The sequence below is a fragment of the Mesoplodon mirus genome (genome assembly GCF_964341445.2).
Source record: "Mesoplodon mirus genome assembly, contig: HAP1_SCAFFOLD_751, whole genome shotgun sequence".
Lineage (NCBI taxonomy): Eukaryota > Metazoa > Chordata > Mammalia > Artiodactyla > Ziphiidae > Mesoplodon > Mesoplodon mirus.
In genome coordinates, this window is record NW_028295282.1 from 102205 (window position 1) to 123951 (window position 21747).

Sequence of the window (21747 nt, forward strand, 5' to 3'; positions counted from 1 at the left end):
ACAATAGACCAGACAGATTTAATTGATATTCATAGGACATTCCATCCAAAAACAGCAGATTACACTTTCTTCTCAAGTGCGCACAGAACATTCTGCAGGATAAATCACATCTTGGGTCACAAACAAAGCCTCAGTGAATTCAAGAAAATTGAAATCATATCAAGCATCTTTTCTGACCACAACACTATGAGATTAGAAATGAATTACAGTGGAAAAACATAAAATACACAAACACATGGAGGCTAAACAGTAAATTACTAAATAACCAAGAGATCACTGAAGAAATCCAAGAGGAAATCAAAAAATACCTAGAGACAAATGACAATGAAAACACAACAATCCAAAACCTATGGGATGCAGCAAAAGCAGTCTTAAGAGGGAATTTTATAGCTATACAAGCCTACCTCAAGAAACAAGAAAAATCTCAAATAAATAATCTAACTTTATACCTAAAGGAACTAGAGAAAGAAGAACAAACAAAACCCAAAGTTAGCAGAAGGAAAGAAAACATAAAGATCAGAGCAGAAATAAACGAAATAGACACAAAGAAAACAATAGCAAAGATCAATAAAACTAAAAGCTGGTTCTTTGAGAAGATAAACAAAATTGATAAACCATTAGCCAGACTCATCAAGAAAAAGAGGGAGAGGACTCAAATCAATAAAATTAGAAATGAAAAAGGAGAAGTTACAACAGACACCGCAGAAAGACAAAGCATCTTAAGAGACTACTACAAGCAACTCTATGCCAATAAAATGGACAACCTGGAAGAAATGGACAAATTCTTAGAAAGGTATAACCTTCCAAGACTGAACCAGGAGAAACAGAAAATATGAACAGACCAATCACAAGTAATGAAATTGAAGCTGTGATGAAAAATCTTCCAACAAACAAAAGTCCAGGAGCAGATGGCTTCACAGGTGAATTTTATCAAACATTTAGAGGAGAGCTAACACCCATCCTTCTCAAACTCTTCCAAAAAATTGCAGAGGAAGGAGCACTCCCAAACTCATTTTACGAGGCCACCATCACCCTGATACCAAAACCAGACAAAGATGTGACAAAAAAAGCAAATTACAGACCAATATCACTGATGAATACAGATGCAAAAATCCTCAGCAAAATACTAGCAAACAGAATCCAACAATGCATTAAAAGGATCATACACCATGATCAACTGGGATTTATCCCAGGGATGCAAGGATTCTTCAATATACACAAATCAATCAATGTGATACACCATATTAACAAATTGAAGAATAAAAACCATATGATCATCTCAATAGATGCAGAAAAAGCTTTCAACAAAATTCAACACCAATTTATGATAAAAACTCTCCAGAAAGTGGGCATAGAGGGAACCTACCTCAACATAATAAAGGTCATATATTACAAACCCACAGCAAACATCATTCTCAATGGTGAAAAACTGAAACCATTTCCTCTAAGATCAGGAACAAGACAAGGATGTCCACTCTCACCACTATTACTCAACATAGTTTTGGAAGTCCTAGCCTCAGCAATCAGAGAAGAAAAAGAAATAAAAGGAATATAAATTGCAAAAGAAGTAGTAAAACTGTCACTGTTTGCAGATGACATGATACCATACATAGAGAATCCTAAAGATGCCACCAGAAAACTACTAGAGCTAATCAAAGAATTTGGTAAAGTTGAAGGATACAAAATTAATGCACCGAAATCTCTCGCATTCCTATACACTAATGATGAAAAATATGAAAGAGAAATTAAGGAAACACTCTCATTTACCATTGCAACAAAAAGAATAATATACCTAGGAATAAACCTACCTAGGGAGACAAAAGATCTGTATGCAGAAAAGTATAAGACACTGATGAAAGAAATTAAAGATGATACCAACAGATGGAGAGATAAACCATGTTCTTGGATTGGAAGAATCAATATTGTGAAAATGACTATACTACACAAAGCAATGTACAGATTCAATGCAATCCCTATCAAATTACCAATGGCATTTTTTACAGAACTAGAACAAAAAATCTTACAATTTGTATGGAGACAAAAAAGACCCCGAATACCCAAAACAGTCTTGACGGAAAAAAACGCAGCTGGAGGAATCAGACTCCCTGACGTCAGGCTATATTACAAAGCTACAGTAATCAAGACAATATGGTACTGGCAGAAAAACAGAAACATAGATCAATGGAACAAGATAGAAAGCCCAGAGGTAAACCCACACACCTATGGTCAACTAATCTATGACAAAGGAGGCAAGGATATACAATGGAGAAAAGACAGTCTCTTCAATAAGTGGTGCTGGGAAAACTGGACAGATACATGGAAAGAATGATATTAGAACACTCCCTAACACCATACACAAAAATAAACTCAAAATGGATTAGAGACCTAAATGTAAGACTGGACACTATAAATCTCCTAGAGGAAAACATAGGAAGAACACTCTTTGACATTAATCACAGCAAGATCTTTTTTGATCCACCTCCTAGAGTAATGGAAATAAAAACAAAAATAAACAAATGGGACCTAGTGAAACTTCAAAGCTTTTGCACAGGAAAGGAAACCATAAACAAGATAAAAAGACAACCCTCAGAATGGGAGAAACTATTTGCAAACAAATCAACGGACAAAGGATTAATCTCCAAAACATATAAACAGCTCATGCAGCTCAATATTAAAAAAAAACCCAATCCAAAAATGGGCAGAAGACCTAGATAGACAGTTCTCCAAAGAAGACATACAGATGGCCAAGAAGCACATGAAAAGCTGTTCAACATCACTAATTATTAGAGAAATACAAATCAAAACTAGAATGAGGTATCACCTCACATCAGTTAGAATGGGCTTCATCAGAAAATGTACAAACAACAAAGGCTGGAGAGGGTATGGAGAAAAGAGAACCCTCTTGCACTGTTGGTGGGAATGTAACTGATATAGCCACTATGCAGAACAGTATGGAGGTTCCTTAAAAAACTAAAAATAGAATTACCATATGATCCAGCAATCCCACTACTGGGCATATACCCAGAGAAAACCATAATTCAAAAAGACACATGCACCCCAATGTTCATTGCAGCACTATTTACCGTAGGCAGGTCATGGACGCAACCTAAATGCCCATCGACAGACGAATGGATAAAGAAGATGGGGTACATATATACATTGGAATATTACTCAGCCATAAAAAGGAATGAAATTGGGTCATTTGTTGAGACGTGGATGGATCCAGACTGTCATACAGAGTGAAGTAAGTCAGAAAGAGAAAAACAAATATCGTACATTAATGCATATATGTGGAACCTAGAAAAATGGTACAGGTGAACTGGTTTGCAGGGCAGAAATTGAGGCACAGTTGTAGAGAACAAACGTATGGACATCAAGGGGGGAAAACCGCCGGGGGCTGGGGATGGTGCTTGGATGAATTGGGAGATTGGGAATAACATGTATACACTGATGTGTATAAAATTGATGACTAATAAGAACCTGCTGTATATATATGAAAAAAGAGACAAATCAAAGAAAAAAGCAAGAAACGTAAAAGTGAAAGTTTAAAGCCTGTTTCATCACAAGCGTCCCTTTATCATTTCACATCCATGAGCTCTGTAAATGGTTTAAAAGTGGTTCTCAAGTGTCACCTGAGCATCCCTGGAGTCCCAAGACTCAACCGTTCAAGGGGTCCAAGAGGTCAAAACTATTTCACAATAACAGTAAACGTTATTTCCATTCTCATTCTGTTTTAAGTGTACAGAGCAGTTTTCCAGAGACAAGATATGTGATAACATCATACTTCTAATGGCTAATAGAATGTATGATTGTGTGTGCTTGTATTTTAAATTTTTCAGTTTTATTTTCCAATACAGTAAACATCAGTAGATACAACCTACTTAAACAAAAGTTCTTTGGAATTCTCAATAATTTTTAAAAGTATAAAAGGATCCTATATCTGCATCATAAAAAATAACAAACAAATAAATAAAAGGATCTTAAAGCCCAAAACGTTCAGAATTACTGTTTTAAAAGATTGTGTCTATCAAATCGTCATTAAGGTATGATTACTTTCCCCCACTTTTAATAATCAAAGACCACACACACACACACACACACACAGAGTCTGCTAATCAAAACATCTGGTTGGCTTAAGCTCATCCGTGTAACACCACTAAAATGAAATAATTAAATTTGAAATACAATTGACATGTTAGCAAGTGAAGCTTTACTCTAGGTTAAGGTCAGAATTCAAATAAGCATTTTATAAAACTGGAAAAATCTTAGAATCTAATAATTAACCTCTGAGAATCCCTAAGAAGTACAGAGATTCCAAGCTGAGAACTTTAGGGTATTGAAGCGTACATAGAAACATCTGAGTTAAAGCTTACATTTTAAAAATATCTTTTTCTTATGGTTGTAAATATCTTTTTTTCAAAACATGGATACCAACAATAACATGTGCCTTATTTATGTCAAATCCGTCAATTAAACTTGCAAAAACAAAAGAAAAAAGAATTAGGAATATGAAGGCTGTGAGCGTTTCAAATATTTTAGTGTACCTCTTTCCAGAGTGAAATTTGCACTGCAAAATTTACCTGATCTGGATGTTTGTAAATCCTTCATTCCTACTGTTTTACTAGGAACAGAATCTTTCACTCCAACTGCAGGCTGAATGGGTTTTGAAACAAGTTGATTAATAAATAATGTACATTTGATACAGTCTGTAGTTAATAATTCAAGACAAAAATATAAGTTTTTACCTTCAAGTGAGGATATTTTCCAGGAGAATCTAAAAGGCAAAAGGGACATAGAATCAATTACACGTAACTATGAAAGCCAACTATATATTCATGCAGTTAGTACTGAGCAGAATCCTCATGCTTGGCCTTGGCAGTGAATACTTTAGGTTTTGGTGTTTTGTTTCTTGGGGGAAGTTAGGACTGCAACAAGACAGACATATGAATCCACTATAGATACTGAAGAAAAAATAGGAGTACAGGTTTAACAAAACATGCAGTTAAGACTTCAAAAGTAAGATTATGTTCCAAAAGCCTTTATAAAATAGAAAAATGCACATGTACCAATGTGAACATGCTGATTGATGAGGAGAAAAGTGATCTTTAATCAGAGGAACAAATCATGACCCCGAGAAGGTAAATGTGAAAGCTGATGGTAAAATGCAACAGCATATCTTGAATGCAATACAGCAGCATCATTTACACCATTATACTACAAGTAGTTATCATGTTCTTCAATTTGTCCTGTAATTTAGGAAGTGCACAGTTGGGATGACAGTTCAGTTGAATGTATAATTCATTTCTCATCAGAGAAAGTGTTATGAACTGATCAGCTTGGATATACACTTGTAGAATTACAGTTCATAAAAATATTCATTTTTTTCCATACCCATGTGGGCTACTGGTATGCCTACATTTCTTGGATCCTCTAGTTTAGTCATCTTAAAGTTTTTCGATCCACTCATGCAAGAAGGTATATAAGGCACATCTAAGAAATAACGTATTATAAGTTTTCAATATCGAAGTACAATTATCAAAAAGGAAAAAGTAAATTTTACTGCCATAGAATTATTAGATATTAAAAGTCTTTCATATTTCAAAATCAGTGTAGTATTTACTGAAAGTAACAATTTTAGCATTTAGGGAATGAACCCTATTAATTTCTTTTGTTTCCAAAATTAGTTTGGTTCAGTATATCATGCTAATGTTTAAAAGGATTTTTGTGAAACAATTATCATCAAAAAATTAGCTTTCTTAGGGACTCCCCTGGCGGTCCAGTTGTGAAGACCCCATGCTTCTACTGCAGGGGGCACGGGTTCAATACCTGGTCGGAGAAATTAAGATCCCACATGCCAAGTCAAGCAGCCAAAAAGAAAAAAAAAAAAAAACCTATCTTAAAAAAAAAAACAAAACAGCCAATGCTTCCATATTCAAATTAATCTCATTTGAATAACACATACCAACACAACATATATCTTTGATGCCTGATAGTTAGAAGGAGGAGCTGGGGTTTACCTCAATTCTAGCACCCACTCCTGCTTCCAGTACTCTCTGGAGCAGCAATGACCTAACCTTGTTTCAGTGTAAATACACTAAAGTCATCTAACGAGAGTTCTCTCACGTTTCCTCATCACCTCCACAATCACCTCCCTAACACCCTTCTTTCTCCCCTCTTTCCTTTCACTATATTCTTTTCTCTTCAAAGGTAGTCTCTGGATCTGTGGTCTTAATTCTCCCCCTTTGACATTCTTTTTATGGATCATCCCCACCACTTCTTTTTTCCTCTTTGCTTAGCAGTGGCACCTTACATCTATAAGTTCTACTTCAACGCTTTGCTACCCTCTTAAATATGGAATATTTAAATATGGAATATGGAAGCATTGGTATAAAAAATGATATAAACACACTCAGAAAGAAAAAATAATAATGCTCTTCCTTGATCCTGTTCTGTCTTGAACTATCCAGTGGCTCCTCTTCCAGATTTCTCTCAATGCAAGCCTACACCCTAGCTACTCTGAGAGCTTGTCAGAAATGCACAATCCCAGACCTGCTGCTCAGCATGTGCACTTTTCACAAGGTCCCCAGGGGACTAATTAAAATTTGAGAAACTCTGATCTATCAGTCTGCTTCTACATTCCCACAGTAAGAGTGGGAAAGCTTTGCTGTTCGTCTCTGACAAGTTTCGGTGCTGGAAGCTCACTCCAAATTTGTCTAACGTTTCAAATACTCTTCTCTTCCCTTTTCTAAAGACCTATTTTACTTTGCCCCCGTCCTCCACAGACCCCTGCTTCCTTTTCCTTCATTTACTCCCTGTAACCTCTGCCTCTCTCATTCTTTAGTCCTTCTTTCCTCTTCCTCATTTCCCGACTTTCCCTAGGTTGTAGAGTACCTTGAAACAGAACTAATAATTTAGCTCCTTAAAGGGGACTCTCAATTTAATCTGTGGCTGACACCAGATAAGATACACAGCTTCCCTCCTTTTCTCGTCTTTTTCCTCACTATGCATTTGACAGGTGATTTCCTTTTTTTTTTTTACATCAACAGTGTTATGTTTTTTAATAGTTTTCAGAATATAAGCTGCATAGCTTTTTAGAATAAAAATGATATAACTTCAGTACATGCTTTAGGACACTTGGTTAAACAACAAGCAAACTGTGTCTTTGAGGACCACCTCAAAAGGGTGGCACACTTCACAGTGTAACTTGGTAACAGACATGGAGATAGATGATTATATCATGGCATGTTGTCTACAAAAGAGCATCTGGACACTCAGAGCTTAAATAGAACACACCACACAGTTAAGTATTCAAGCACTGCTTTTTGGCCAAATAAAAACTGCCTAAAAACTGCTGATGGATTTTTGACAAGAAAAAAAGACGTAGCTGCTTAGTTCTTCTGATACAGCACTTCTTTTCCAGAATGAGACAGGCTCAGGTCAACTTGAAATCAGTGTGAGGAATGATTCTTCCTCTTAACCGACAGGTGATTTTCTTTGGCTGTTAGAATATATCAGAATTCCCATTTTAAATCAACATGCTGTCAAATGACTTTTTCATAAAAATATAGTTCTTACCTTCTACTTGTCCATTTAATATATTTTTTCCTCTTTGACCTGCAGCTCCAGATAAATGATCAACATACTTCTCTGGAAGTCTCTCAGAGATACTCTGTTAAAATTGATATTAATAATGAGTTGCATAAAGCTTTCCTAATCCCCTTCTAATAGCTGAAAATACCCTACTTTTTAAAAATTTCCTACTTTACAAGCAATTAGATTTAAAAATAAGAGAAGCATGCACTGAAAACCCAAACATTGAAATAGAAAACTTCATATACACTCTCTAGATCAAGTCTATCTTTTATCCTCATTTGGCTACTGACTCTGTAAACTGAGCATGGAAAGCCAGAGGAATTATTTTCACAGACGAAAAATGTGCCTGACCTACAGGCACATTTCAGCAAACAATTACCTTCAAAACACCTAACACTACTTTGCATTCCTTGTCAAAAGAAGAGAGTATTTTTAAAAAATATGTGTTTAAATAAATTCTTTAATAAGTACACTTGCTGTAAATTTAAAATATTTCTAAAGACAGAAAGTTTTTAGTATTAAATTAATATACTTGGCATGAAAAGAAACCATGAAGTATGTCATGTTGAGCATAAACAGAACACTGTAGAAGCTGCTTCATTTAGGTAAACAAGGGCTTATAAGAATCTGTTATTTGATAAAATTTTTATTGATAGGAAAAATAGTTGAATAAAATAGCGAAGTAGTAAGAAAAACTTTTATGTTTAAATAATAGCAGAAAATTTAAATATAGTTATGCAACTCTTCAAAAAAGTACAGCAAGCTTTAATAAGGGAAGAATAAGAACTTTTATTTATTAAGCATCTAAATGTGCCAAGCTTTTCTTATGCACATTTTATTTTCTACATACAACAACAATGATAAAAGTGATTGTAAGGACAGTTACCCCACTTCCTGTTTCCTGGTCCTTCCAAGATGCGAGAGTGTAATGATGAACAGATGGGATCCGCTGCTCTCTCTGTCCAGAACGTCCCTCCCCTGGACCCTCACGTGACTGGCTCCTTCCCATCCTCCCCTTGGTAGTTTTTCTCACACGCAGATCTTTTCTGACTACCTAAATTCCACTCCCACCCCCATCCCCATCCTAACTACAAACTCTCTCAATGTTGTCTGACGTAACATTCTCCATGTTCTTTGCCTCTCACTGTTGTGGCCTCTCCCGTTGAGGAGCACAGGTTCCGGACGCGCAGGCTTAGCGGCCATGGCTCACGGGCGCAGCCGCTCCGCGGTACGTGGGATCTTCCCGGACCGGGGCACGAACCTGTGTCCCCTGCATCGGCAGGTGGGCTCTCAACCACTGCGCCACCAGGGAAGCCCTCTCAATTTTCTTTACATGAAGGACTTAACAGTGACTTAAAAAGGATTCCTGTTTGGTTCCCACCACTACAGCCTAACCCCTCAATTGGTACAGTCAGTGTCTAACTGCCCCGTACATAGTTGGTATTCAATAACAGGAATTTATTTAAGACCAAAACATTTAAAATGTCGAGAGAACCTCAAGTACCAAAGCACTTGATACCTATAGGAGATCTCCGATAACAGTCTATAGAAACTTAACATACCCCAAGCTAGAAATCCACATGCCCGTTCTAATTTTCCTATTCTTAACACTACTGTCATTTTATTGTCCTTCAAGTTTTAAAAAAGTGCCCCAGCATTTAGTGAGTCACTAATTGCCACTGTGATCATTTTTTAATTAGTTTCTGCTTTATAACAAAGTGAATCAGTCATACATATACATCTGTTCCCACATCCCTTCCCTCATGCATCTCCTTCCCTCCCACCCTCCCCATCCCACCCCTCCAGGCGGTCACAAAGCACCGAGCTGATCTCCCCGTGCTCTGCGGCTGCTTCCCACTATCTATCTACCTTACGTTTGGTAGTGTATATATGTCCATGCACTGTGATCATTTTTGTCTTACATTTCTATAGCACCCTTTACAGTTTACAAGGTGTATTCACAGCTCTTACCACATCTGTTCCCTACACATACCTGAGAAGTGGGTACCAGTACCATTTTTACGAAGGAGGTCATTGACGCTCAACCAGGGTAGACAAGTTTTTCCGAGATCCCACAGCTCGTGACAGAACCAGGATGCTACCATGTCTTTTGACTTTAAACACAGTGCTGTATCACTGCAGCAGCTGCCTATATCTAACAGATCAGGCCCTTCTTATCTCTTTCCATAGCTGTCACCTTACAACAGGTCATCATTCCTTTATATTTACGTTACTTCAAGGATGGCTGCCATAAAGGTACTCAACGCACACTAGTTTATCCAAAATGGTGTGTACTTATTAAAATATCGCTAAACCAAACTGTTGTTATTATAACGCCACATACTTATTATTCCGCATTCTTTTGCTTCTCTTGAAACGTTCCTTGCAGATCTAGTTGAAAATCCAAATGTAATAATACTTTCAAGTCTCAGGCACTATCTTTTTCAGGTCTAAGTGGTAAAAAACTACATTTTAACCTGTTTCTCTCTGAACCTCACTAGGAGTTTTACACATCCATATGTACCAAAGAAACATACATTTGCTTGGGAGACTGGGACTGACAGATACACCCTACTATATATAAAATAGATCAATAATAAGGACCTCCTGTATAGCACAGAGAATTCTACTGAAAACTCTGTAATGGCCTATATGGGGAAGGAATCGAAAAAAGAGTGGATATATGTATAACTGATTCACTTTGCTGTATATCTGAAACTAACACAACATTGTAAATCAACTAGACTCCAACAAAAATTTTTAAAAAAAGAAAAGAAAAAAGAAACATACATTTGGCCATAGGCTGACCTGGAATAATGCTTCAGTTTTTAGATAAATTTAACTTCAGAACCCAAACTGATTCCTTATGGCTTCTAAGCCTTGGTTTTTGCTCTGTGCTACACTGGTTTCATTAGGTGAATCTTGCAAATTAACAAAAGTGCACTATGTGGTAGTTATTATACTTAGCACACAATTATTTAATTAATTACAGGTTAAAAATGTAAGGAAAAACTTTTGATGGGCAAATGCAAAGGTGAGGAAGTAAAGTCAAAGCACCCCCCCTTTTATGTTTTAACATCACTCAGTGCTTATATTTTAAAATAAAAAAATAATAATAATAATAGTAGACAGTACCTCAGAATCCCAAGGTGATTCTATACCTTCCTCTTCTAATCCTAATGCTGACATCATATCTGTAAAATGCAGCCACAGATACATTAATGAGAACATTTACTACTATGACATATATGTCTATCTCCATCCACAAATATTTAAATAAAATAAAGTAGCAGAAAAGAATTTCAGAGGGGTGAGGCATTTTCAGGAAGAAAAAGTTGGTAGTAGTTGGGATACTTCTGAAGAAACGGAGCAAAAGAAACATACTTAAAAAGAAATGGGAAAAAAAAAGGGCTTCACTGGTGGCGCAGTGGTTGAGGGTCCGCCTGCCGATGCAGGGGATACGGATTCGTGCCCTGGTACGGGAGGATCCCACATGCCGCTGAGCGGCTGGACCCGTGAGCCGTGGCCGCTGGGCCTGTGCGTCCAGAGCCTGTGCTCCGCAACGGGACAGGCAACAGCAGTGAGAGGACCACGTACCGCAAAAAAAAAAAAAAAAAAAAAAAAGAAAGAAATGGATAGTATATTTGGATCTACACACTTTAGATGTTTTTAGACTAGCCTTTAAGCATAGAAAAAAATTCATAAATATTCACTAACTCACCATTCCTATTATTTTTCTGAGCTCCATCAACAGAAGTCAAATTGTTATGATCTGTTTGCTCTTGTGCAGCACTTTCAATATCAGTATCATTTTCGTTTTCTGCAATTTCTGGATTTGTTGCTCCTTCCTATAAAAACAAAACAAAATAAAACAAACACCTCGTTCCAGAAAACATCATATTCATTCATTTGGTCATTCAATCAATCAGTAAGACAACAAACATTTACTGGATCTATCAAATCATCGGCACTATCCTGGGAGAAAAGCTGGAAATATAAATAGAAGACCGATTCTGCTCTGTATTCCAGGAGAAGTAGAGCTACATGAAAACAAGTAAGAACAGCAAAGTATCATTCAAAAGCTCTACAGTTGATGTGAACAGAGTACAAGAAGGGCACAAGGAAAGAGGAGTCAGCTGTATCTGGGTAGCTCAGGAAATGCTGCAAAGACAGGTCTGTGTCTTAAAAGACACACACAGTGTAGAGCAGGGACGTGAAGGGGATTCTAGAAAGGGCAGCCTGAGCAAAAGGACGAGGCATGAAACAACATAACAAGTCACGTGGAAAACTAGAACACAGTTACGGGGAATGGTATGGAGAGACAAAACTGGAGGATCAGAGCCAAACCAAAAAAAGCAAGTGTCCTCCTAGAACATGAACTTTCTCCTTCATGTGATGGGGATCCACTACATAAGTAGAGGTGTTACATCTTCACAAATATATTTTAGAAAGGTCACTCTGGCAGCAACGTAAAGATGAACATCAGGGGAGCAAAACTAGAAAAGAGCATTTCAAAATTATAAGTGAGAAAGTAATAGGAAATGAAAAATGGTAAGCAGGTAGAAAATACTGAACTTGATGAGCAACAGGATGTGGTGATTTCAGGGAGGGATGGAGTCCAGGATTTTTCCTGCTTTGGTATTTCAGTGATGTTATCTACTAGGATGGGGAAGACAGATGACAGAGTAGCTTACAAAGAGTCAGGAAAGAGGAAAGCATCAGGGACAATGTCTTCAGTTTGAGGCATAACAAATTTGAGGCACCCAGGGGACTTAGAGGAAAGATTTGGATAAATGCATTTGGATTAGTAATAGATAAACTTATTCAGGAAAAGCATATGATGTTAAGATAAATATCTGTAAAATATACTAACCTGGTATAATTAAATGATGCAAACCTATGCAGAGTTCTGAACTTTTGAAAATATAAACAAGACTGGGGAAGAAAACTATGAGATTCAATTTTTCGATTATATATTGCAACATTTGTTTAAGGATATAAAATATACTCTTTCATGAATATGCGCAAATATTCATTTCTGGGATATTATAGCAATAAGCATTTTTAAGTTTAATGAAAAGATTTAATTGTAAAACACCAACTCAAGAGACTGAAAGAAAACTCCTTTTCAAAAATTAATCGTAAAAGATAAGTTTGAAATTGTAGAAGAGAATGTTTATGTGATTATGGAATTATGAGGCATTTTTAAGTACTACTATGATGTACGGAAGAAATATAAAACCCTATTTTAAAATTTACATGGTTTCCTTATTCACCTGTGAACAGCACGCTAATAACTCTTACTATCTACGCCTTATAGAATGGCAGTTAAAGATTGGGGAAATGATATAGAACTAAAAAAAATTAGTAAAACTATGATTATCCAAGTTTGAGATTTAAAAGTTCTCAGATACATCTATGATTAACAAACAGGACCCAATATTCACATGAGGGAAGAACAAAGGGACTAAAAAATCAAGTAACCAGGATTCCTGGGTTTTAGATATGAAAAAACTTACATGTTAGTTTAACTTGTATAACAAAATATTTACATGCTAGTTTAACCATAAATACTGAAGTTAATAATGTTTCTCAAGAATAACATGAAATGTACCTACTGCTGGAGATATTTTAAAAAGTAAAAAATTATCTTGCAAAGATAATTTTGTACACTCTGCTGGTAATTTTTCCTTCCTTATTATTTTATAATAACAAGTAGTTTATATTAGAAAAAAATCATAAATTGTGCTTTCATTCATTTGATGTGTGTATATGTGCCCATTATGTGCAGATATTACTAGGAAAAGATAAATCAGAATCTCTCCAGAAAAAAATGATTTCTATATTTTTTTCTTTAAGACTGTTGCAGTTTAAAATTTTCTCATTTCATGACTTGAAATTAAGAACCTCATTTACACAATTAGAAATTATAATCTTAGTGAAAGACTAGACAAAATACTTATTTACTTCCTCTCTGTTTATTCTCAAAAAGATCCAAAACACCTACCAAGATGATACCAAACAGTAAGATAAATTAGTTAAGTATATACCAAACAGTAAGTAAGAAACCACAAGAAACAGAAGGGCCCCAAATTCTTAATTCATAATAAATCTGATAAGGCCTAAAACAGAGCTCTTCTTGCATTATCTATGAACAAAGGTTTTGCTAGATTAAATATAAGACATAACCTCATTAATTTAAAAGTGAGAATTTTTTAAAAAGGAAAAAACTTCAAATTAAAACTAACTTTCACATGGAACTATATTCAATACCTTGTAATAAACTATAATGGAAAAGAATTGAAAGGAATATAGATATATACATATATATGTATAACCAAGTCATTTTGCTGTACACCTGAAACTAACACAGTATTGTAAATCAATTACACTTCAATTAGAAAACAACAACAACAACCAAAAAAAGGTAAGGATCAAATTCTCTTTCAGTTCTTCATAAAAATCAACTATATGTCATTCAAAAGAGTATGAGCATTTTTTCCCATGACCTGATTTTCTCTTGTTAATTTGAATTTGAAATAATTTCTATCATATTTTATAATATAGAGTTCCTGCTCTCACTTAACCCCACTATTTCTGTTGTTTGTATAATAATCTCTCTCATCTTGACCCTCATTCAATCTTTAAATTCATCTTGTCCTTCTTAAATGAATTATTCCCCTTCACCCCCCTCCCCATCTTCATATTCATCTAGTTGTTCTTTCTAGTTGCTTTCTCATTCTTTCCTTTCATAATGGCATACTTCAGAATGGTTTACTGCCACCAACGTTCATAAATCTCAATCCTGCACATATATTGCTCTTGTTATTACACTGTTTTCTATCGTGATCTTGAGGAATTCCATTTCTGCAAGGGATCCTTTTCATCACTGTAAGAATCAGGGGGCTGGTATGTGAAAAAGCACAGAAAAAAAGAGTTAAAAACAAAACAGAACAACTTACCTTTGTGAGACAAAGGCCTGATAAAGACTTGAGAGGTTTTGGGAGAGGTTCAGGTGATGGGAAAGCAGGATGAGAGACGCCCTGGATTGATGGTTTGGGAAAGGTTTCGACCACATCTTCATTTCCACTATCAGAACTATTGTGCTCAAAGAAGGTTCTCTCTTCTGGTCTCACGATGCCACATTTTGCTTCTACTATAGTGAAAACAAGGTGGAGTACATGAGAACATCCGTAATTTCAAATCAGTGAATAACACAAGAAGGATAGTCTTCAAATAACTTACTGTTTTTCTTGGATTGCTGAAAAGCACTCATTAGCTTTGTTAAGCTTGGTTTCAGGACATTCTAGAGAAGAAAACAAGAGCTTTAAGAATAAGAAGTATTGGGAATTCCCTGGCGATCCAGTGGTTAAAACTCCATGCTTCCACTGCAGTGGGCATGGGTTCAACCCCTGGTCGGGGAAATAAGATCCTGCACTGCTTGTGGGATCTTAATTCCCCGACCAGGGATTGAACCTGGGTCCTTGGCAGTGAGAGCGTGGAGTCCTAACCACTGGACAACCAGGGAATTCCCTGAATATATGCTTAATGGAATGCTTCAGAAAACACAGTGAAATCCCTTCATAATATGGATTTTGAGAAACAGAATTTTAATTTCTAAATTTCCATAATTTCGACTGTTATTTTAGGCTTAATGCAGAACCAAAGACAGAAACAGAGGGAAAAAAAGCTCTCTCCTAACAACTCTATGATACCAAAATAAAAATTGTCCAAGAAAAAAGAACTAGATGATATATGCTACATAGTTTTGGAACTGAAAGTCCCCAGGAAAATTCTATGATTATTACAGTAAGTAACTGTATCCACTAAAGATTTCATTTAAGCATGAGTATATATAAATCACATCAGTATGGTTGAAAAGTCACAGTAAGAATCCTTATCCTTGACCAAATTTCGTATTTCCTCCCTTGTGGGAAAGTGCTTCTCTATACACTTTTCCTGTCACTATCTACTTCCCAGCCCATTTCCTCTTCAGCCCCGACCTTCAGTATTTAGCAAAGTAAAAAAAAAATTCAACTAGTCATATTTTTATAAAATGGTTTGCTCTGACCAACTTTCTACTACAAACATAAAACAATGAGAGGTAGACCACTGCTAAACTTTAAAAGTTAATACTACACAAAACTAAATTCAAAGCAGGAAAACTAATTTCACAGGAGAGAACTTTACCTTGGTATCAAAATCTAAGTCTTCATCATCTGATGTAGGCCATGAATCATCAACACCAGGTTTGTTGGAAAGGCTTCAGAGCAAAAATATATAACAAAAATGAGTGACTTCATTTCTTTAACCGAAAACAAACAAACAAAATCAAGTGAAAGGTTGGTTATCTATATATTAAATGATGTTTTCTGACATCATTAAAATGTGGCCTCTGTTTTGGAAAAGCTTTTAGTTACCTATTTCTGCTTCCATCTCTCCCAACCTATGAAATATCTAGCTAAGACCCATTCTTAGTTCCCATAACAAAGGGTGACAGCCAGTATACTGGCAGAGCCTAAGAATAATTTGTTTTCACCAAAAGTCCTAAAACCTGAACTGAAAACCCAATTAATGGGTAACATAACTTTTGTTTACCAGAACTGGAACAAACCTGATGACCTAAAACAAAGTAGAAGGATATGCTGTTCCTTCTCCATTGTCCGTGCCTGGTTCAAAGAGTAATCTGTGTCCATCAAAAATGGCAGTCTTGGTTCTCCAGCAGGGAAACCACTTATTAAAGAAGGCTCCCGGGGCTATCCCGATGGCGCAGGGGGTTAAGAATCCACCTGCCAATGCAGGGGACACGGCTTCAAGCACTGGTCCGGGAAGATCCCACATTCCGCGGAGCAGCTAAGCCCGTGCACCACAACTACTGAGCTTTCACTCTAGCGCCGGCGAGCCGCAACTACTGAGCCCACACGCCACCACTACTGAAGCCCGCATGCCTAGAACCCATGCTCCGCAACAAGAAAAGCCACCACAATGTGAAGCCCATGCACCACAACGAAGAGTAGCCCCCACTCACCGCAACTAGAGAAAGCCCGTGCGCAGCAATGAAGCCAAAAAATAAATAAATAAATAAATAAATGTGTTAAAAAAAAAAAAAAGAAGGCCCCATTCCTTCCCTTTACTCTAAAACAGTACAGGGACTCCCCTGAAATGTTTGAAAGTTAAATGTACAAAAGTCAAAGAACAAATTTATATGTCTAATTTATATGTTAAACCATTCCCAGAGAGATTAAAACATTAAAAATTATAAAGTCTACTTAGTTTTCCTATACAGGTCCTGCCTTATTCAGGTCCACATAAATAGCTAGCTCTTAAAAACCCTCATAGGCACTCAGATCCCCAAGCAGAGACAGTGCTGTAGAAACAGAGTCCTGGCAGCTGTGCCTCTCTTTCTCTATGTACTGCCTAAATATCTTCCTTCCTATAGGCTCCCCTCCCAAATCACCCCTGTGCCTCACCCCTGAGGCCTGCTCAATGGCAGTCTCCAACCTTTAAGATTTCAGCCTGTGAAGGCAATGGTTCCTGAATCAAGGATGGGCTCGGGACTTCCCTGGTGGCACAGTAGTTAAGAATCCGCCTGCCAATGCAGGGGACATGGGTTCGAGCCCTGGTCTGGGAAGATCCCACATACCCCAGAGCAACTAAGCCTGTGCGCCACACTATTGAGCCTGTGCTCTAGAGCCCATGAGCCACAGCTACTGAGCCCACGTGCCACAACTACTGAAGCCCGAGCACTCTGCAACAAGAGAAGCCACTGCAATGAGAAGCCCGTGCACCACAACGAAGAGTAGCCCCTGCTCGCCACAACTAGAGAAAGCCCACGCGCAGCAACGAAGACCCAATGCAGCCAAAAATAAACAAATAACCAAATGTATTTATTTTAAAAAAAAAGAAAAGAAAAAAGACTCTAGGAAAAAAGAAAAAACTTCAGAGAACCAGGCAAGGGTACTACCCTGAAGGGAAAACCAAAACCAGACTGGGAAGGCAGTAAGTAGAGAAATCAACTAGACAGATGCTCTATGTAGATGTTGAATTTAATTAACATAACATGGTCTATAGGCAGATACTCTTCTCTTATAGAAAACTAATTCACCTTAAGGAGAGTAGACATCGTTATATCTAAGGAGACCTGCCTAATGAGGTCTTGCTTGTATAAAACCCTATGGTTCTGAGGCCTCAGCTACCTGAGATCTGCCATAACACCTTAATGGTAAATACAAGGTACTAGTTACCACTGCAATTGTCAAATATATCAGGACAAAGGCTTGGACTAACCAGGCTTCTTAGGAAAACTCTAAATCAGAGTTAGTACATAACTAAATTTGACTTTCTGAGTTGATCTGATTTGGGTCTGTATCTTGACCCCAGTGCTACACGGGTACTTATCAATCTCTGCTGAAGGACATGAGAGTGGATCTGAGGCTGACCGTCACATCACAGGTCAGCAACTTGTTGTCTATGGAATCATGGGTCAATTAACCAAGCCCTCCAAACCACAGCTGCCTAATTAATTAAAATAAGCTATATAGCACAGCTACTTTGTAAAGAGATTGTGATGACTCTATGATGTAACAAATTTAAGCACATAATACAGTGTCTAACCCAGAGTAGAACACTCAACAAACATTGGTTTCTTTTCTCCACGTTCCCTTAGTTAAACATACAAGTTTTAAAAATCCATAAAATCCTACCTGCTTAAAGACTCTTCTTCAAAACTCTTAACCACTGTTAAAGGAAAAAGTAAAACACATTTTAAATCAACAATAGAAAAATACAGAATATTAAAAGTGTAGGACTGATGCTTTGTTAAAAAGTATCCCTCTGTGGGCTTCCCTGGGGGCGCAGTGGTTGAGAATCTGCCTGCCAATGCAGGAGACACGTGTTCGAGCCCTGGTCCGGGAAGATCCCACATGCCGCAGAGCAACTAAGCTCGTGTGCCACACTACTGAGCCTGAGCTCTAGAGCCCACGAGCCACAACTACTGAGCCCATGTGCTGCAGCTACTGAAGCCTGCACGCCTAGAGCCTGTGCTCCGCAACAGAAGTCACCATGATGAGAAGCCCGCGTGACGCAAAAAAGGGTAGCCCCCACTCCCGCAACTAGAGAAAGCCTGCGTGCAGCAATGAAGACTCAACGCAGCCAAAAATAAAATTAATTAATTAATTAATTTTAAAAAAAGTATTCCTTTGGAATCACACCTGGACAGTATACTAGAGTGAATGCTGATTATACCACTGCTAGGCAATTATGCGTGAGAGCCATTTCCCCTCCTTTACATTTATCATATGCAAAAAAAAAAGAACAGTATTTATCAAAATTTGTTACCTAAAAGTAAAGTGCTGTTTACAATGACCATAATCCTAACCAAACTGTGAGACTGACAGAAAATGGTATCATTAGTAGAATCAGTACCATAAACTGACAATAGCAAACTTAAATGGCATGATATTTCTGGACTTCCATCACTCAGAGCAGTGCGTACAGAATACATGTATTTTGCCATCACATAACACAACTTCTCCGGCTCTTCAGTTCAGGGTGAAAATGCCGTCACAAGGAAGCCTGGTCTACAGGCGCTGTACTTTAGAGCATGGCAAAACACAGGAAACAAACTCTTTCTGGCCCTATTTCCAATGGCAAGATAAGCATGAAAGACTTTGTAGTTCCAGTTTTATAAAGGATAATCTCCTGAAAGGGAGGCGGGGGAGGGTAAATGGGGTCAACTGGATGGTGAGGATGGAGAAGTTGAATTTTTTTAAAGTTTTCAATATATATACATTTTAAAAGTATAATCTCTTGAGACTGTCTCCTTCCATTGCTCGAGAGTCTATCTGGACCCACCACCACATAGAGCAGCATGGTCCAAACAGTTAGTGCTGTGTAGTAGTGAGGGATGTCATTTTTCTCAACCCTTCCCATTATGTGGCAAATGATTATAGAAATCATGCTTTTTCAGCTTGTAAGGCATATGTCATTGTATCTTAAGCTGATGAACAAAAAAAGAGAGGGAGGGAAGGAGGGAGGGAGAGACTCTGGTACTGCTGGACAACATTTCACATGTGTTGTCATAATCTGATGCTAGGGGAATGAAGCACATGAAGTAACTCCACAGGGAGAGGACACCTGCAAGCTTGCGCCTGGTTTCCTTCAGACTTCGCACCGTGCGCCTTTTCCCTTTGCTGAGTTTGCTTGGTATTCTTTCACTGTAATAAATCACAAGCATGAGTACAACCACATGCTGAGTCCTGGGAGTTCTATGGAAGAGCCGAACCTGGCGTGGTTTGGGGAACCTCTCAAACAGTTGCATTGTTTACATGAAGTCTGTATTATTTGGGTTGATGTGTTATATGTGATTACAGTCAGGTTATTTCACAGAATAACCTTCCTCAAATCTGTTTTTCTTGATATTTGCCTGTATTTCTATACACATTTGAATAAAGGCATAAAAGGGATAGATGAAACAGTGACGTCAGAAAGTAATTGAAACAAACAACAATCCTATTTCAACCAGAAAAAAAAACAAAGAATTCTGATGATCGATAATATGTTCTAAAGTATGAAAGTTCCTATAAAGAAAATGAAAAGATCAGTTAATTTTCTCCAACTAAGCAGGATTTAATTCCTCACAGTTGACTCCCAGGTTTTTTGTTTTGTTTTTGTTTTTGTGGCCACACCGAGCGGCATGCAGGATCTTAGTTCCCCAGGGATCAAACCCATGCCCCCTGCAGTGGAAGCAAGAAGTCTTAACCCCTAGACCACCAGGGAAGTCCCACTCCCAGGTTTTGACAACTCTGGGAAAACGCGGGCAAGCGTACTCACCAGGCCAGACTGTTTTTGCTGACCCTGCGTGGGCAGCGGCGGCTGTTATGAAAAACTTAGGTAGGACCTCGGTAGATGTGATGATTTTTCCATATTTGGACATCAGAAGTACCACTCATATAAAAAGTAGATGTTATGACTCTTAAATTGTCCTTATGAAAAGGTTACCAGCAAAGAACTTTTAAGAGTTAAATCCAACTTTCTTTTCAGTAATTTTACTTGATATAATTGATACTCCCTCCTTGAAATTTTCATTAAAAAATTTTTTTGCAACATCACCACCATCCTCTCCTACTTTTCTTTTTTTGTTTTTCCTTTTTAATTTTTATTTTGAATGAGAGTTTTATTTAGCACACTCAGATGAACAAATATAGGAACTGATCTACCATGCGCCACAACTAGAGAGAAGCCCGCACACTGCAACAAGGGGTCTGCACGTCACAACTAAGACCTGACGCAGCCAAAATAAATAAATAAATAAATAAATATTTTTAAAACAAATAGAGACTGATCTATGTGGAATAATGCTACTTCCCTCCATCTCAAGACCCTCAGTCCTCAGTTAAGGGCTTTGTAATTCCACTGACATCTTTTGGTCATTGGCTGGTACTCAAATTCCTTGAGGAGGATCCCTGCAGTATGTGACTCAGATTGTCCCCAGCAGACTTTCCGTTTGTCCCGCTGTGGAGCTCAGTGCCTGCCCTACTTTTCTCCAGCCCCTCCTCAAGTGTTCTTTACCAACCATCCCCACAGCACCCTTTCTGCACCAGCAAAACTGAACTGCTCATAAATCCTGCCAAGTCCACTCGTACATCTCAGCCTGTGAACTGCTGTTCGTTCTGCAAAACATGTGATCTTGATAGATGTTCCTCCAGCCAAACGCTGTCCTTCTGCCTCTTTACCTGGCAAACTTCTCCTCACTCTGCACGCTTACCTTAAAGTCCACGCACTTTTTAAAAACTCTAATTCCTCACCATGGACTTGAAATATCTGGCACATATGAAACACCAACTTAAAAAAATACATAAAGACAATTTATAAACTCCTAGTGGGCTCTGGGACATAGTAAGCACAGAATAAAGTATACTAAATAATAAAAATGATCATTATAATAGCAAGCTCCTAGAGGGCAAGGACTGTGTTTTTTATTATTTTTTTAATTTTTGTTTTAATTTTTTTTTTGCAGTACGCGGGCCTCTCACTGTTGTGGCCTCTCTCGTTGCGGAGCACAGGCTCCGGACGCGCAGGCTCAGAGGCCATGGCTCAAGTGCCCAGCCGCTCTGCGGCATGTGGGATCTCCCCGGACCGGGGCACGAACCCGTG

The 21747-nt window shown here is 37.7% G+C and overlaps 1 pseudogene across 1 annotated transcript in view; it reads right to left on the bottom strand.

The window, feature by feature from the left end:
- Positions 1–21747, bottom strand: part of LOC309797578 (ankyrin repeat domain-containing protein 26-like) — a 96602-nt pseudogene that overhangs the window by 55966 nt on the left and 18889 nt on the right. Inside the window, exons 6-15 of the transcript XR_014296150.1 lie at positions 18297–18330; positions 15784–15856; positions 14839–14899; positions 14556–14749; positions 11315–11441; positions 10729–10787; positions 7576–7669; positions 5392–5490; positions 4746–4774; positions 4581–4653 (exon numbers count right to left, since the gene is read on the bottom strand). The product of XR_014296150.1 is annotated as an ankyrin repeat domain-containing protein 26-like (transcript). The remainder of the gene's footprint in view (positions 1–4580; positions 4654–4745; positions 4775–5391; positions 5491–7575; positions 7670–10728; positions 10788–11314; positions 11442–14555; positions 14750–14838; positions 14900–15783; positions 15857–18296; positions 18331–21747) is intronic.